We start from the raw sequence: 15,989 nt of genomic DNA, 5'->3' as shown, positions 1-15,989 counted from the left end.
CCTCCTCCGTCACAGCCAAATCATACCTGTGGAGAGTTAACACCTACCAGACCGACAAACTCTCAGCACAAGTTTGCACCTATACTGTGGCTGTATCTAGCTAAACTAAAAGTTGTGTTACATTCATGTTCCATGCTTGTTATAAAAAGATTTTATCGCATAGAACGGGTAGGCAACCTGTTGCTCCAGAGCCACATATGGCTCTCTAACCCCTCTGCAGTGGCTCCCTATGTCTTTGACAAAAAGTTATATATATTTTTTATTGTTGTAAGCCTTGAGTGATTCTTACATTCTCAAGTGTAAAAGTTTTTAGTGTAACTTAATGTGCGTCATGTTCCCTATCACCTTCTCCATTAAATTTTGCTGAAGCTCAGTAGCAGTGGTTTGTCTCATGATCTCCCTAGCTAAGCTATCTATGGATTCCTGATCAAAAAAAGTCTTGGAGGACAATAGAGATTTTTACAGTGCGTGGACAGTGTATTTGCTGTTACTGCCAAACCTACAGAGTTAAAGCACCTAACAATCATAGCCCACTGCAGAGTAGCCACCATGTGGTAAAACATATTAATAAATGGTCATTTAGACCTATATGCTGATGGGCGACTATAGACGGTTACCTCCATTAATGGACTCAAATATGTTTTGCGGCTCCAGGCGGATTATTTAAGAGCGTTTTTGGCCCCAAATGGCTCTTTTGACAGTAAAGGCTGCTGACCACAGGCGAAGAAAATTGTTCTCTTTGAAAAGTAAATGTTACATGATGGTTGTGAAAGAAGTATCCATCCATCCATTTTCTAACCGCTTATCCTCTTGGGGGTCGCAGGGTGGCTGGAGCCTATCCCAGCTGACATTGGGCTGACATGTAGAGACAGACAACCATTCACACTCACATTCACACCTACGGACAATTTAGAGTCACCAGTTAACCTATCCCCAATCTGCATGTCTTTGGACTGTGGGAGGAAGCCGGAGTACCTGGAGAAAACCCATGCTGACACGGGGAGAACATGCAAACTCCACACAGAAGGGCTCCCACACCTGGGATCGAACCAGGAACCCTCTTGACAGTCCAGACCACAAGACCACCGTGCCGCCCTACTAAAGTACAGCTATTAAAATAATAGCAGCAAAATGTACATAGAGTAGGCTAAAAGTATAAGGTTGCATAAAATAGAGATACTCCGGTATAGGGCAAGCACATTAAAATGCCCGGTCTATTTAGGCTAAGCTTACTGTCTTAATATATGTATACATCACACAGTTTATCTTACTGAAAACAAGAGTTGTACAAAACTAAATTTGTATTAGTTTTTTTTTCTTTTTAATATTTTTTTTTCGTATTCTAAGCAATATAATAAAATTGTAAAGTCAGAAACATACACAGAATTCTGTATAGCCAAATCTTGTTTTTTCTAATCCCCATCACAGGAATTGTCATATTAACCTCAATCTGCATCTCGTGACCCCCTGTGGGAGCCCGGACCCCCCAGGTTGGGAACCACTACCTTATTTTATTAATACTCCATCATTAGTAAAAGTTCTGAATTCATAATTTACTTTAACAGATTTACAAAGTTACTATCAGCAAAATGTACTCACAAGGCAGCAGGTCATCTTCTTTCAGAGGGTTACATAATTTTATTATAATATTAATATTGAGTTAGCATTTTAATATTGCTGCTAGTTCACATGATGTTGATCGGTTTAATCGATCACAATAAAAGTATGCCTTTGTCACTAGTTATTAAATAAATGTAATGCAGTGGAAATTACACAGGTGGCTGTGGAATTTGAGGTAGATATATAAGAAAATACAAAATTAAAAGCTCAAGTAAAGTACAGGTACCTTAGAATATTTTAGAGTATACCATGAATGTATTTAGGTACTTTCTACAACTGCACGGTTGCCTTTACCAATCTAGAGTCAGCAAAATATGCTTAACTTATGGACAATTTCTAAATGCATGAGCTACAAGGCAATGAGCAACATGTTTTAGATAAAAATATGGATTTGCTTTCTTCTTTGATCAAAATGTTTCTTGCACTGCACTGGCAAACTTCTTTGAATCAAATATGTCTTTACTGTACATCCAATTATCAGCTGACAATAATACAATATGATCGGCTGCAGAGAAAAAGGCCCCTAAATTTATTTTGTGCCTGGAGAGAAAAAGCAATTGACATGCTCTCACTCTACAATAAAACAGTATTTGGGGGGTTTAATAATTCAGCATACTAAGTTGCAAACTCACACAAATATCCATGCTCCCACAGCCTCTCATGTTGCCACGGGGCCAGAGAGTGCATTGTACAGGGAATTGTCAACATTCCCATGATGAGCCTGCAGGCCCTGTGGTCCGAGGAGGTGTCGAGATGAGGTGGGGGCCAAAATTGATTGTAAATGCTGAATTATTCAACCGAGCCCTCCGCCATTTGAGTGAGTTTCTTCGGTTACGTTGAGAAGAGCTTTCATAGCAAAACAGGAGAAGATTATCTTCCACAGGCCCCCGTGGAGGCCCTGAACGCCTCTCATTAATGAGACAAAGCATCTACAGCCCAGGCACACGGATACAGACACACTGACACAAATTTACACACACACACACAGAAATTCTGACACACACGCAGACACACATGCCAAAGTGCTGCTGACATCGATATCTCATAGCTGTACACAAATGCTGGCTAACTTCCAAATCATACAGAGCCACTGAACAGGATTAAAAAGGGGGAAAAATTAAATGAGCTGCTAAATTATCCCATTTTTGAGTTGTTTTTGAGCATTACAAGTCTCTCAACACTAATCCCTTGAAATACATAAAAAGCTCATCAAAGTGTTGCTACTTTGATATACTCCATTCATTCAAGTGTAACTGAGAAGCCCTTCGCTCACTTGAACAGCAGATAAATTTTCAAAGAACAAAAAGAAAAAAGAAAGAAAGGGAGAAAAAAGGCGAGTGGGAGATGCCAGCTAATCCTTCGCCTTAAGCTTTTAAAATATCCTCGAAAAAATGTCCTTGTAATGTCTGTATTTACATATTTACAAGATTCCCAGGGCGCTCTCTGCATCTTTATAGATAAAAAGACGTAAAAAGAGATATCATGAACCCAACCTGTCAGTTCAAGGGCAACATTTGTTCTTCTTGTTTAAATATGGCTTCAATCTGCCGTCAATCACAGCACGCGCTTCATTACAAATAAAATGAGCAGGGGCTCAATAAAAGTAATTAAATGTAAATGCTTCTGCTTTACAGTGTTGTGGACCTGTTAATACAATTCAGCCTGACTCCAATTACAGAAAATCCCAATGACCTCATGGCCCATAATAAATCTATCTGATCACATTAAACAGGGACAGGGAGCGAGTGAGGCATTCACTGTAATGCACTCAGCATGGACAAAATGAGAGGGCTCGGGATGCCAGAGATATGAGCGCAGAACCGCAGGAAACTCTAGCTTGGCGTTGCAGGCCCTTTGGCCCGGGCTATCATTAAATGACTCGTTGAAATTTTAATTCTCTGATCACATTAAGTGCTGCGGGAAGACAACAAACTCTGCGGCGCAGATCTTGGCGGTGTCATCTCTTAGCGAAGAGGGATATAAAGGTTCTTTGGTATTAGGATGCTCGTTGCTTTTTCAGTGCTGGTGTCCTTATTAAGGCTTGGGTTACACCTTTGCATGAGATGATGGGTGTGTGTGTGACAGCTCGTTTCACCACCCGGACATCCTCACTGTCCCACGCATCTCTTAGCAGCATGAAATCAAACAGGTGACAGGTCACCACATGGAGGTGCACACACGAGTGTATCGCAATACATCTGAGGACCATCATTACATTTGTTCTCTAACCTAAGGTCTGAATCAAACCCTCAGGACTACATGCCTTAATGCTTATAAAACACTTAAATTAACACTGAACCAAAGTCTTTAACTTTCACCCCATACAGGCCTAAAATCTGTTTCCTACAGTGTGGTAAACGAACAAGGTGCCTTATCTGTTTTTATTCAAAAGAAGTAATGCTGAAAGTCATGTGGAAAATCTGTCATTTTTGTTTTTTCTTCAATCTAAGGTCTAGTCTCTCGTCACTTAATGAAGTTATAATAACTAAGGTTCACAAAGAAAACCCTAATTCAGTCACCTGTACAGACCTATACAAGTATGTTTAACCCCTTCCTTTCCTGTTTGTCTCTGTTTGTCTCTGTTCTCATGACCGTCCTCTCCAAACCCTGTTCTTCTTCTTCTCTCTCCCCAGTAGGATGGCACAGTACCTCACCTTTACCTTACAACACGAAGATCCTGCATGTTAACCCCAGGGCAGGATGATGAAGCAGGAGGCTGATCGAGATGTGCCCCCACCCTGAGTCTCAACCCCCAGACTCCCAGATGCTCCAGCCACACCCAGAGACTCTATAAAGTAATGGACATAGATACCATGAAGACACCCATTGGTTTGTGGAGTACCGTTTTGAAGCCTCGAGTTCTGCATTTTGGCCGTTGTTATTTTGTTTTTTTAGAGCCAGAGGTGACCATATTTGGACAGTAGGATGGAGCTGTGGAGGAGTGAGGGGTGGATATGACTCATAGACTGTGGAAACACCTCACAGACAGCCTGTCAAGTGTGTAAACTCTTAAATATACGTAACTTAAAGCCTTTATAAAATATAAAAGGGTGAGTATAAAAATTCACCCCCCGAACAGTTGTCATGAATGCTGAATTTAGTTATACCAAAAGAGTTTTTTTTGGTACCAGGCTGTAAACATGTTTATTTCTGCTGTTAAAGTGGGCATTGTACCATGGGTGTCTATAGGGATTGATTGTTTTCTGGAGCCAGCCTCAAGTGGCCATTCAAAGAACTGCAGTTTTTGGCACGTCCACATTGGCACCATTTTCCAGCCCACACCACATCTCTGTTTGGCCCTGCCGGCCACAGCAAGCAACTGTTTTCAGTGAAAAAGCTCTGATGAACCCATAGTACACTACTAGAGGAGTAAGGATCCATTGATCTGGAACGATACATCGATTCAATTATCAATGATCCAGTATCATTGATGCAGAGCCAAAACATTGATCAATATCGTCATCTTTAGGGTACGCTCTTATTTTAAAAGTCTGTGTCACTGTCAAACAGGGCAGGTAGATAGCAAGTAGCCAAGAGAAAGACAATGAGGATAACATCATTTACTTGGGAATAAATCATCGGAGAAAATACAGGTCAACAAACAAAGCACATGCCAGATATAAACAATGCCATTATGAGATAAAACATGACATAACATGACCTGCCTGGAGGGGCATCTCACCCTGCTAACTTCTCACTACAACATTAGCTGCTCTGTTCCAACAATGTCAACAAAACATGCATACAGCCTGAAATTCAAAGGTGCTGTTCTGCAGTGACCAATGGTGAGAAGGAAAAATAATAACATTACCTGTTAAGCTATGAGTAGAGGACAAAATGTCAGTTAGCCACTTAGATAAGCTTATAATAGGTGACCTGAATCACCTGTTAGCCTCGGTTTCACTACAGGCAGATTCACTCGCTACAGGGTGAGGAAATAAAACCTGAACAGCCAATCAGAGTGATCTCTCTCACCAACAAGCTCTGCCGCCGATTCAACATGCTCAGTTGGCCGAAAAGCCGCCGACGCCAAAGTGCCGATGGTGCTGGACGCACCACAAAAACTAGGGCGACAGATGTTCACCAACGGCCTGACTTTGGTCGACGGCTGACCGTCAGCTTGGTGTGTCAGGGCCTTTAAATGGCATCAAAGTTCCACAGTTAAAATAGCTGATTAAAAGACTAAGAGACACAGTAATATCCTAAGTTCAAAAGTGTTTCTTCATCTTTCTATCTCTGTGATGACATGTGGTCCCTCTAAACATAGCTATTTAAGAACACACACACACATTTGCTCAGTGGATTTGAAGATAATTACACAACAATTACCCGCAAAACAGCATGACACAGTTAGAGGCAGCCATAGAGATATTTTAGGAGGAATATATTTAGTATTTTTTTCTTAACACAGTTGTGACTTCCTAAACTATTCAAACAGCATACTCTAAACAAGAAATCAAACACCTCTTTTTATTCACACTAATAAACGCAATACATGGGATTACTAGTTCAGGTCATGCAGATACACAGCCCTTTTAACGTCCACTCTGACATCAGGTCATGCATTATGGAAATTGGTTTGTGTGTGTTTGACAAGGTCAATTTTCTGTCAATATTTTTTATGTTTTATCATTCAAGGTTTTGCTGTAGTTCTCTATACCCACATCATAAAGGGAAGCTAAAATCACTGCATCAGACCAGTTAAATAAAAAGGGAAGGTACACTCCTCATTGTCCCCATATTCTGCTGACAACAAATAATGCTCAGCGATGGCTGCCAAATCAAACATAAACAAATGAAGACCTCTTTACCCTCTGGCAACCCGATGAAAGCGAGACCCACTGAGGCCTGAAGTTTTGGATACTTGGTTTGTAGGAAGAGTTTTTTCTCGGCCTAATTGATACTAGTTTTATCCTGTTTCAACCCTCTGGGAAGCCAAAGGTGATGTTTTCATAGGGAGATCATGTAAATAAAGGCTACACAAGGAGAGGACCCCTACCAGCAGAGCATCATGGGAAGGGGCTACAGGCAGAGCCCACACAAGACGCCGATCATGACACCAAAAGGTTAAACATGGACATCATGCTTGTGCTAGATTTCCCTCTGACCCTCTGACTACAGTTTGATTAGAGAAAGCATGTTTTGGAAATGTGCAATGCTGGTTCCTTAAACTAATAACAGTGTTGTTGCTTTTGAGGGAGATAAAATGAGTGACACAGATTGTGTGTTGGGGACATCATGAATTATGTAAAAATGACTTTCCTCCATTAAAAAGAGATGATGTTATGGGTGTGTTGTGAGAGGCGAGGGCTGCAGCAGCACACAGGTTGTTTCAATGGCTGAGCAACAACTGAACAAAATACTGACTACAGACTGCCACCAGGTAGAAGCTTCTGTTACAGCACATGGTGCTTGAGGTTTGCAAGTGTACACTTTATTTCCTTTATGCAGGACCTCTGTCTCTGGACTGTGCATGAAGTGTTACAGTACAAACAACCCAAGGATCTTACTATTTAATCTAAAGACATTATAAGGACCACAGCAGAAACAGACAGTGATATCATAAGATCTGTTTTTTTTAAATATTTGTTTATACTGATTTAACTATTTTCACACATTGAGAGAAGCAATACTAGGAGTCTCAAGCCATCCTAGCAGCTCTAAATGAGTGCACTTAGGGCACTGCAGTGCTTTAGGCTAAATGCTAACTTCAGTTCACAAATATTCTTTTTGCATCACATTTAGCATGTGTATGCAGGATTTTTACATGTGAGAAGACCTGCTTTCCCCATAGCCAACAGACTAGAGCCTAGTAGACTGCTCTGCTGTAAACTAATAAACCTTGTTGTTTTTTCTTTTTTTTCTGGTGTGTCACATTCGAGAACACCCGCACACTGTTTGCACTTGCAGAGTATTTGCAAGTGCAAACAGTGTGCGGGTGTTCTCCTTTTTGATTCATTGTTTGCCCCACCTACGCACCTGTTTAAGTGTGCACAGGACTTTTTTGACTGGTGTGTCACATTCAACATCATGAATGGGCCAGAAAACAGGTTAGTAAATAGTAGAAAACAGCATGGGGGCAAGTGAAAATGCTATTGTAGTTAGGATACTTAGGATAGTTTTTTTACTCTAAAAATTTGTTGCTAACTTAATTTTGAACAGTGTTTGAATGTTGCTTGGACAGAGACAGACAGTATTTTATGGCAGGGACTAAAATTTGTGTGCCCTTCCATGTATTATATTTTTATCATTGCCAATCACAGCAAATTAGAGCTGGAGCCAATAATAACCCGTGACTACTACATAGTCATTCATCCTGGGAGTGAATGCCAATTGTAACCTGTAACCAAGTACAAAAACTAGATGTTAATGGGGTTTTTTTTTGTCTGTGGTAAAAGGTCTAAAGATAGTGCCAACATGCTTATGTTTCGCATTTTACCATGGTCAGCGTCATAGTTTAGCTGTTAGCATGCTTGAAGTTAGGCTAAAGCTGATGGGAATTAAAAACCACATGGTGGCCCTGCATAAACAATGGAACCATATTTTTTGAAAATATTTAAATGTTTTCATGACCAACAGTTATCCTGACAGTTAACTAAAAATAAAATTGAACAAAAATATGCTGCGATCTAATAAGCCCAAAGTGAGATACTTTTTGACTGCTGTAACAATGTGACTGCTTTTTTCTGCAGGAATAGTGGGAGTCTTTCCTTCTCTAAAGAACTTAAATTCTGTTTATTTGACATAGTTTTACATAGAAAATGACTGTTTAAACAAATTTATGCTCAACAACAAAGTTAGGTTGACCTTCGGTAGTTGAAATGCCATCTCAACTCACAACTTAAACTCGTGAACAAATGCTAAAACCACAGACAAACAATTACTCTGATGCATAGCATTGACAAGGCGACTATTCTGTGAAAGCTACCTCATGGTGGTACTCAAAGACTGAAGTTAAGTTAGGGGATCACCCAAGTCAGTCCTCAGGGGACCATGAATGTCTGTACAAAAGTCATGGCTGTCAAAAGTTGCTGAGATATTCCAGTTTGGACCCAAGTAGTGAACCAAACAACAGGCTGACTTTGCCATCCAGAGTACTATGATCATGTGAGTAAAAAAATGCATGTGCCTAGATTTGGTTACCACAGTAAATCGTACAGTAACTGTGTGGTATATATTTTTAAAGTTCACTTATTTTGTACCCACAGCTGGGCACAGATACTTTTTGATACAGTTCTTTTGGTTGTTTTTGTAAAAGGTGACAGAAATCTGAAGCTAAATCTTGCAGTGCTTTTGACCTCTCAGTGGTATTATCTGATTACACTGCTGGCAGCCAAACAATACTACACCACAGAGGAGCCAGGACAGGAGCTAGACATACTGTACACACATTCACTAAGCTCAGCTGGTGAATGCCTTTCTTCTCTGTGAAATGCAGCATGTCCAGAGAAACACAAACTGAGAGAGCCAGCCCTTTGTGGAAATAGATATGAAAATACAGACTCAAGAAACAGACAAACTACAATGACAAGGCTGCAAATGGAAAAAAGTAAATTGTTGATTTATATTTTTTATTGATACAGAACAGTCCACATTTTAATCAGGAGTAGGGACTACACAAAAGTACTGGGGAGGAGGGGTTGGGAAAGGGAGGGTATTGTAAAAATATTTTTGCTGAAGGGAGGGTAATCTGACTATTTTGGGAGAGTAGGTGAGGGTCTTTTTTTCCTTTCCCTATATTCATGCTTTAATGAGATTACTGATATAGTCTAGCTGTACGCAGGAACATGGCCAAAATGATCTGTCCTGCAGGACCATTTTCAGTCCATGGGCAATTTGACTTTATTGTCCGCTCTTCCACAGTTAACAAAACTGCAACCAAACACACTTAAAGCTTTCTTAATATATTTCACTTTGCACTTAAAACCAGATTAGCTCATGCATGAAACAAGAGTTTACTGGTAGTGTAGCAGTTAGTAGCTGCTGCTTGAAACAAAGAAGAATATTTGGTGAATATCGTGTGTCACTTGTTCGCCATATGGCAACTGGTGATTTAATTTGTAATGTCTGTATTGGTTATGCACATTCTGAAAATTCACTTTTTATTAAGATATTACGTGTTTAAATCAGAATACATTTCATAATTTTTTTATACTTTTCCTCCTTTAGAGATGTTTCATTAAAGGAGTTTCACCAACTTAATATTTTATTTTTATTATGTCATACTGTTGTAAAATAATAGTGGGAAGCTTTTGGATTTTTTTGCTTAAGTCAAGGGGAAGGTCCAATGAAAATATTAATATCACAGAGGAGTGTCTTGCTTTTTTAATACAGGTCACATAAGCTTCAACACACCAGCTACCCAAATAATTTGTATACAGTCCCTTAATATTGCCTATTCACTATTAACACTAGTGGCCTCACAGTTCTTTCATTTACTCAGTGGTATTGACATAATGTAGCTATTTTAAGCAAACAGGACAAAAATTATTGCTTTTATAAAACTATAAATATTTGTATCCTCATTTTTTTATTTAGCCTTTATTATTTTCCACTTCATAACCTGTCATATCTGTTATAAAGAGATGGCATGCCCCTGGGGAAAAAAAAGAAAGTGCTTTCTGCCTTTTTGCCTTTTCGAGATTGAGCTAATCGTCACAAAGTTGGCAGCTGAATAGAGCCAGTGAGTTTAATCTGACCACAATGACATGTTTGATTGGTCAGAGCTGGGGTGGGTGGGTGGCGGGTGGGTAGCCCTCTCCTGTGGCAGTGGAGAACAAACATAAATCTTCTTCAACAATCTATTTTCCATCATACTTATTCACAGGGGACATCTCAAAGTGGTCTTTACCCTTTCTGTCAATGGCTGCCCTCATCCATCAATTTCATAGAGAATTATACCCCAGATCGATGTAGTTCACGACCACTGAGCATTTGTCGAGGGGTGGTGGAGGTGGTGGTGGGGCTGCGGGGGAGGTGGGGTGGGGTGGGGAGGGTGGTCGGGTGTATGCGCCTGCTGCTTGTTCTCAGAGCCCTGATAGCTACTTTTGGTTGGCCACCCGCTGCAGTTGAGAATGAGAAATGAAGCAAAGAGGCCGAGCAAACACAGACACACTCACAGATAAATGGACTGAATGAATGAATGAATGAATGGAGCCATTCTCACAAAAAATGTTTTCATTTTGCTCCGATTTTGTGCGCAGGAATTTATTTTTAATTAGACGGAAACACTTTGGTTGCCATTATTCCACTATGAGCAAATTAAAATGCAATGTGAAATTATACATACTCACTGCAGCCCATACACCAGCAGGCACAGGCCACAAGGCTTTTAGTTTGGCAAATGGCATATTTGTTAACATGGAACAAAAGATCAGGAAAAAAAGCCGTCTAAGTCCTTCAGTGCACAGCCTCTTAAACTTCACCCGTGTCCTTGTTATCCGCTGTTGTCAAAAGCTATTATTCAAACAAAAAAAAAGAAGTTCAATTTAAGGAGAAGGACACACTAATAATGGGTGTGAGGGACAAGGCCCCGTCTAGCCATTATGGAATATGTAGCAATACCATTACACACCCTCTGACAAAGATATTCAGGCTGGATAATGGAGCTATGAAGAGCTGTAGCACAATGCATAATTGCTCCTTCTGAAACATTGATGAATTAAATTAGGGGGTGGGTGGGATCAAATTCATAAATCAAATTACAGTACCTTTGCTTCTGCATGCTTAAACAGTCGAGGACTCTTTAGAAGTCGCTTTTAAATTGCAGGGGGCCTAAAGTAAATGAAGTAGGCATAATTATGTGTATCTTCTCACTCCAGCATTGTCTTCAATGAATTTTTAACAAAGGCGACCATTAGCTACAAACTAATACCAGTTAAGCCTCAGCAAAACTGAATTATTAAATCTGTCAGCCAATATCCTATTACAGGCTACTTATGAATAGTTGATTTTATTTTGTATAATTGACAAGGCTTATCGTACAGTGGGGCCTTCCGTGGCAGCTTGGGTTTTGAGATGCGGCGATATGTATAAGCCTGCGGTACAAAAGGCCGGCTCACGTCAGGTTCATTTAATCCGGTTGGTTGGTTTCCTTACAGGTGGGATCTTATGACCTGTCATAACCGCCTTATGGAGTGGTGGAATATCAGAGCATTACAGTACAGCCTGTGCATATGCCTGCTGACAGGTTGAGTGAGTTTTATCATGATATACATAGAAAAAAAAGATGACTAAAGACACTGTGTGTGAAGCAGAATGTGTTAAAAAATATTCAAATTCAGTCTTGTGTTATAGTCTCACAAACTTAATGTTGGCAGAAGATAACTATAAAGTAAAATAATCAAAATGAATAAGCTTGCACAAATAAGTAGCCCTATTTTTCTTCCTTACATTCCATTCCTAATATGCAAATCCCTCTCCTACACACACACTCGCACATACACACACTTAAGACATTAAGTCCTCAACCTGGACCAGGCTTGTGAGGGATATTGGCATGTACACGAGATTGATGAAAATTACTTCCAGAGCATTTATTTCTTCTAATACCACTGAAAGAAGAGTGTGCACTCAGGAGATATTTGATCTGAATTAGGGAAACTGATGAAGCAATTGATTAATTGGAATTTAAGCCATCAGTCACCGGAGCCATCAGCAGCATCATTTACATTCCAAACAATCAGCTGAAGGCCCGATAGGACACTAAGTATTAATACGCAGGAGTCAATGTGATACTGCCACGTCGCCACCAACCCTTATTGACAAGCACAATGACAGTTTTAATCCCCACCTGATCAAATTGCATATATTTTGGGATTCCCATACAAATTCAATATATCTTATGAATTTTTAATCTGGTAGGAGGAGCAGGGACTTTAAGCAATACAGATTTATCTTTTTCCTTTCTTTAAGGTGAAACACACTAAAGACAGGAGGGGACAGCAAGATACATGATTAATTACTGCCCTCCATCTTTTGTTTTGTTGTTGCCAGATATAGTGTGACATGCACGTTTTTTTTTCATATGTTCCATGCCATGCAGTCGTCTAAGTGCCCCACAGACCTGCCAGATAAGAAGTATAGGCTACCTGTCATGCTCCAGTTGTGTTCATTTGAATTGACATTAAGCTGGATGTTATTTGCCACTATTAAAGGGGCAAAAAGTGAAATTGTTTCACCGCTAGGTTCGCTGTTGTGCACTGCCTGTAGACCAAAACAAAGTGTGTCATGAGCCACTCCTCCCTCTACCTCTGCTCTCCACCCCCCCACTCGCCTCGTCTAAACTTAGTTTAGCAGTTAGCGTTGTCTTTCACTCACTCTCGGTCTCTGCTGTGTTTAGCTATTCCCCTGCCTACTTCAATGATCATGGTACCTGTAATAAATGTAATATACTTGCTGAGATGGAGGTGAGGCTCAGTGACTAGAGGAGATGGTAGAAGCGCTCCATAGCTGTAAGTTACTCCAATAGCCGGTGGCAGCCGACTCGGCTGGAGCCATCACTGGATCCCGGCTAGTGCTAACACCGGGAGCTAACGTTAACATTCCTACTCTTCTCCGTGAGTGAGAGCGATGTTTTAGCCTGGCTACATTTTACAATGCTAATTGCAAATGTTAGCTGGGCTGCTGGGCTACTCACCTAACACAACCGAAACGCCTGACCCATTGCTGGGACCGAGCCGCTAATAACTCAAGCTCTGGACATTAACCCATGCTACGATTGTAACATTAAATTTAATTGAATCGACATAGCGACATGTGCCTAACGTTACTGTAACACTAATTAAAACAGACATTTGACTTTATGTTGTACCTGTCCAGGAGAAGAAGAGCTAGCTCTGAGTCAGATTGTAGTCCCTTTAGCTCTCGCAGTGCTTTCCACCTTGGAAATGCAAGGCCAATGTTAATCCGGGTTCTGTCCCTTTCTTTATCCGACAACTTCCTCGCCAACGACCGTTGTTTCTTTAGAGGTAATGTCAGATTCTGGTCGTCTTCAGGCGAACGTTTCGTTCCGCTCTCTACCATTTCACTTTGAAAATACACGCTGCCATTGCTCACTGGCTGTAGCCTTTTATAGGGAGGGAGGGCCAAGGGCTCCGAGAGGAGGAGGGGGGGGTTCACATGAACGTACATGAACGCGCAGCCGGACCGGCTTGTAAACAAGGGGCTGGAGATCAACACAGAGAGAAGGTGTGTGAGGTCATGCTATACTCCAGATGAAATTACACCTCTAGTTCTTCACATAACGATTTTTTAATTCCTTCAATCTAGAAATGATGAATTTCCGCTTATTGCCCATAAAGCAATGGTGATTTTAAACAACATTTTTCTAGGTAGGTTTGATCATGATTGCATTTGTACTACAACTAACACTTGGGAATCACTGTTCTGTGATATGCCACTCAATTATCTTGTAAAGAAAATGTGTCACTGAATGCACGCAATACTGAAATGCATAATTCAAAGTTCACACTTTACACAAAAGAAAAATAAGGAAATGTAACATACTTTGGAGGATGTAAAATCTAATTTGGCTCACTGTTGATCACAGTTGCTGGCCTCTGATCCAACCCAAGTGCAAGAAAAATGTTCATATTGTACGTTTCTCTGTTTGTGTCTCTTCTCTGTATGTTTTCAATACATCATATTTGTGTTATGTAGCGGTTACAATGCAACTCCACATTTCAATGTGTTTCAATGGTGCTTGGTTAATGTGGGGTCAGGTTTAGGCACAGGCACCACTTGGTTTAGGGTTGGGAAATGATCATGTCTTGGCTTAAAATAGCCAGTTTTGAAGGCACAATCCCAGCTGGAAGCACAGCAATGACTGTAAAAAACAATCACTTTTCATATCACTATTCAGGCAGGACATCCAGCAATGTCTCTGCAAAAAACAATAGCATTTTGTGACACTATTCTGATGGAAAAACAGCAATGGATTGCTTAGAAACACCCAGGTTTGGGGTCTAAATAGCCACTGGAAACACCCGGTCTCATTATGGAGACACCGACGAAGAAAGCCGTCCTTTAACGTCGGCATGATGCGCGGCTGGTCACTGTTATAGTTTAATGGCACCCGGCGGTGTCAGAGGGCAACGCAGCGGGACAAAAACGAAAGTTAAGGTGGCAAAAGTCCAAGCAGGGCGGGCGGAAGGGTAAATTTCCTGAGAAAACAGAAGTGTATTTTGAAAGACAATGTACTGTATGTAATGGGCAGAACTACAAGGTACCATGCACATCGTATCTAGAAGTGGAAAGTCCACAACCTAATGCCGATATGTGACGAGGTCGGAGTGAGAGTTTGTTGGGAAACACAGCAGTGGAAACACCCATTTTGGTGGCTAAAAAGCCACTGGAAACAAAGCTAAAGCCAGGCTAAAACACAAGTAGTTTTGTTGTTTGTTGGTCCGGAACAGTGGTCTCAAGCTTGGCAGCCATCTCACCTAAGTGTCATGCCATCCACCATTCCCTCCTCCCTCCAAAGACATAGTCAGCTAATATATTATGTCACTTAAGAAACACTGATATATGTATGAAACACACAAATGTAATGTATTTGTGGCTTGTAGAAAGGTACAACGTCAACATTCTTCTGGCAGCTGGGCTGTATGATCACTAAGAGACCTTTCCCAGCAGCATTTGATGCATTGGGAGTGACATACAGGTGGTGGGTAATTTGAACATCCACCCTAACAAGCTCAAAATGTTCCCAATATAACATTATGATACTGTAAATACACATAAACAGCTTTGAAAACTGATACTTCCCGGAGGTGGGCCTGTAACAAAATATCTGACAATAAAACAACAAAGTCTTGTAACAGGAAATTCTTTGCATAAAAATAGAGACACCGTAAAGGAAACAAGCAACAACAAAAAAGAAGAAAAAATAACAGCATCAAGAAATGTCAGGATCTACTATGAGTCAGACTGTGAGTCGTGTGATGCTGCGACTCATAAAAGGACATCCAAAACCTTTAGCTTAGTTCCTACAGACTACAAATAGTTTTTGTTCTCATGCTCTGGCACAAATTCACAGACGCAAACATGAATTACATGCCGGGCTATATGATTCACAGAAGGCACTGATTGTTCTTTCAAAGTGCCCATTACAGAGGCCTATCATTGCAACATCAAGCCCTCCTTCCCATTGACAGTGCTGACGTTTTCCCACTTGGCCTGAGCCCCCTACTGACAGCAACGCCAGTAATGCTCCCTCCCTCCTTCCCTCTCTCTCTGTCTCTGTGCTGCTGCTCTCACAATGTTAGATTTTGCTGAAGAAGTTAGTCATTAGTTGAAACAGCAGAGTGTTGTAATGAAATCTGCCGGCCACATCAATAGTGTTTACTGTTGCCAGTTTGCTTTGGTGC

Source organism: Epinephelus lanceolatus, chromosome 10 (assembly GCF_041903045.1).
Source record: "Epinephelus lanceolatus isolate andai-2023 chromosome 10, ASM4190304v1, whole genome shotgun sequence".
NCBI classification, from domain to species: Eukaryota; Metazoa; Chordata; class Actinopteri; order Perciformes; family Serranidae; genus Epinephelus; species Epinephelus lanceolatus.
The sequence above is the reverse complement of the archived record's forward strand: the minus strand, read 5'-3'. Positions refer to the sequence as shown.